Raw genomic sequence first — 3,352 nt, forward strand, 5'->3', positions numbered from 1 at the left:
CGGGGGCAGGTTTTATTTTCTTGAGCTCCAAAACCACTGTGGAGGGTGACTGCAGTCATGAGGTTAAACGACACCTGCTCCTTGGAAGGAAAGCTACGACAAACCTGGAGAACATAGTAAAAAGCAGAGACATCCCTTTGCCAGCAAGGGTCTGAATAGTCAAAGCTATGGTTTTTCCAGTAGTCATGTACAGATGTGAGAGTTGAACCAAAAAGAAGGCTGAGTGCTGAAGAATTGATGCTTTCAAACTCTGGTGTTGGAGAAGACTCTTGGGAGTCCTTGGACAGCAAGGAGATGCAACCAGTCAGTCCTAAAGGAAATCAACTCTGAATATTCATTGGAAGGACTGATGTTGAAGCTGAAGCCCCAATACTTTGGCCACCTGATGTGAAGAGCTGACCCGTTAGAAAAGACCCTGATGCTAGAAAAGATGGAGGGCAAGAGAAGAAGGGGACAACAGAGGACGAGATGGTTGGATGGTACCACCGAACCGATGGAGATGAGCTTGAGCTCCGGGAGATGGTGGAGGACAGGGAAGCCTGGCGTGCTCTAGTTTATGGGGCCGCAGAGTCGGGCACGACTCCACAGCTAAACAGCAGCAGCTCAGTTTCGTGAGCCGTGGAGGTGTTTTCAGGGCAGCGTCTGGTCCTTTGCGTTGGTGGGCTTTGCGGTCTGGCACCGGTAGCTGCTCTGTAAACACCTGCAGGTGAGAGTCCCCATCAGGGCGGGCGCGTGAGTTCTGCCCAGTGCTTGGCCAGGGGGCAGTTTCATGGCCCTGTCATGGGAGCCAGTGCCTAAGCAAAGCACTGCTGCAGAGGCAGGTCAGGGTTGAGGGCTTTGTAGGAGTAGCTGTACCAGCAGAACAAGTGGTTGGCGCAGGTCTGGAGTGGGCAGTTCACTGGTGAGCCTAGCTGCACTCTGGGTGCCATAGAAAGAAGGGCCCTTGAATCCAAGACCAGTCACAGAAGACACTCTGTCTGAGAGACAGACTGTAGGATAACACTGAGCTGTCTGTGTGGTTAGAGTCCCAGAGAGGAGGGAGACCCAGTGGAAGAAAATATATTGAAGGAAAAGTGGTCATAAATTTTCCACAGTTGATGAAAAATAACCTCCAGGTTCAAGAATCTCAGCAAGCCCCAAGCTGGACAGATGCACAGGCTGCTGCGTCAGAACACATCATGTTAGACTGCAGGGAGCCTCGTGCGCCCAGGAGGAGCAGCCTGGTGTAGCACCTGCAGGTGAGCAGTGCTGTGCTCGCCAGCTCCCCATCTGAAGCCGCAGGGCCAGGAGGCCGTGGAGTGGTTTTCTTACTGTGCTGAAAGGGGAAAAACTCCAAAAACACGTCCGCCCAGAATGCTACAGCCAGTAAAAGTGTCCTTCTGAAGCAATTGTGAAATAAAACATTTTCAGGTGTACAAAAACTGACGGAACGTAATAGCAGATTTATAGTAAAGCCAGGAGGAAAATCTCATCCTTGGAAATAATGGAAATACCAGAAATGGTGAATTAGAAGAACTTGTTTTCTGTAAATTTATTAAAAGGTGAAGCCTGTTTAAAGGAAGAAGAATATTGTGAGATGGAGTTTACACAGATGGGGATGTCGACACGACAGCAGGAGCTGGGGGACAGCGGAGGGGCGTGAGCATGGCCCTCGCGGTCAGTCCTGGGAGGGGTCAGTGCTGCTCTGAGCTGTGGACAGTCGAAAGTCGTGATCTTGCACAATACTGGGGAGTAACTTAAAAGAGGCATAGCTTTAAGGACAAATTTTTTAAAGGTAGTAGAGGAAGTAAAATGGAATCTTAGAAAGTACTTTTGTAACTAGAAAGCAGGAAAAGAGGAGTAAAAACAGGTGGGACCACAGCAAGATGGTTGTCTGACCCTGACCACGTCGTAGTTGCGTCCAGCGTCGGAGGATGAAGGCCTGCAGCCCGAGGAGACGTTTGAGCCGGTGAACAGATGAGAGCGAGTCCTGCCTCCACAGAGAGCACACACTGACACACACGGAGAGCACACACTGACACACACGGAGAGCACATGCGAACACACGGAGAGCACGTGTGAACACAGAACCCATGAACACACCCTGACACAGCACAGTGACCATGTAGGCCACACACTAACATGGAGAGCACATGTGAACACACGGAGAGCACACAGTAATACAGAACCCATGAACACATGGAGAGCACACCCTAACAGCACAGTGACCATGTAGGCCACACGCTAATGTGGAGAGCACACGTGAACACGTGGAGAGCACACGCACCAGGCGGGAGCGAGCAGGGTGAGGGCGCGGCAGGCGCGTGGTGAACGGGAGTCAGGCGCGGCAGGCGAGGGCGCAGAGCACTCAGAGGCCAAGAGGGCATGTTGCCTTTGCTTCTAGTGTTGGGAACGGTTTCTTCAGCAGGACACAAAAAAGTACAGAAGAGACTGACACTGCTGAGAACGTTAGAATTCAGGACCTCCAGGCCTGCCCTGGAGGTGCGGTGGTTAAGCTGCGACCTACCAGTGCGGGGGTGCAGGTCCAGCCCCGGGTCAGGGAGCTGAGACCCCACACACCTCATAACCACGAGACGGTAACACAGAGGAGTGTTGCCGTGAACTCAATAAGGACTTTTAAAAGTGGTCCATAGCAAAAAATGAAAAAGAGATTCCACATTTCTGTGGGACAGAAGATGCAGAGGTGGGAGGGGCTGCAGGTGGAGGGCCTCCTGCAGGTGGGGGGCGGCCATGTGTAGTGAGAGCCTCGGGTGGCTCCCACCTGCGAGTGTAGATCAGGCCGGTGCTCCCCCGGTCTGCCTCAACTCGGGGGGTGGGGTGGGGGGTGGGCGGTGGCTCTGGTGCTGGGTGTTCCGTGGCTGAGGTAGATTTAGGTTCTTGGGAGGTGGAGACAAAGGCCAGCCAGCAGCCGCGCCGGCTGACGTGCTCTGAGCTCAGTCGCCGTGGGGCGTCAGGCAGGGCGAACTCAGCGCCCTGGGGCTCCTGGGACCTCAGCGGCTCTCGTGTTACAGGACGCAGAGGGCTCGACCTGTTTGCACCTGGCTGCCAAGAAAGGCCACTACGACGTGGTTCAGTACTTGCTCTCAAACGGACAGATGGACGTCAACTGTCAGGTGCGCACCCCGTCCGCTTGTGATGCCGCCCCGGGACCCAAGGCGAGGCCTCGAGTTGGTCCTGGCCCCGCCTGTCCTCTGGGGCCACCTCTGCAGGGCCTGGAGACCTGGCCGCTTCTCCCCAGCCCCGTCCGCCTCCTGGCCTGCTCCCCGGCCGCCTAGAGGCCCGTCTTCAGGCAGTGCTGCTCGAGCGGGGCCCAGCCTCCATGGGCCGAGCTGCCCTGTGGCTTCTCGCCCTC

The 3,352-nt window shown here is 55.0% G+C and overlaps 1 protein-coding gene across 1 annotated transcript in view; it reads left to right on the plus strand.

Annotated features, from left to right (window-relative positions):
- The window catches only part of EHMT1 (euchromatic histone-lysine N-methyltransferase 1), a gene marked incomplete at both ends in the record, with an annotated part of 55,829 nt that overhangs the window by 49,065 nt on the left and 3,412 nt on the right, over window positions 1–3,352 (plus strand). The gene's annotated exons all lie outside the window — the stretch shown is intronic.

This window comes from Bison bison, unplaced genomic scaffold (assembly GCF_000754665.1).
Source record: "Bison bison bison isolate TAMUID 2011002044 unplaced genomic scaffold, Bison_UMD1.0 scf7180017858910, whole genome shotgun sequence".
Taxonomy (NCBI): Eukaryota; Metazoa; Chordata; class Mammalia; order Artiodactyla; family Bovidae; genus Bison; species Bison bison.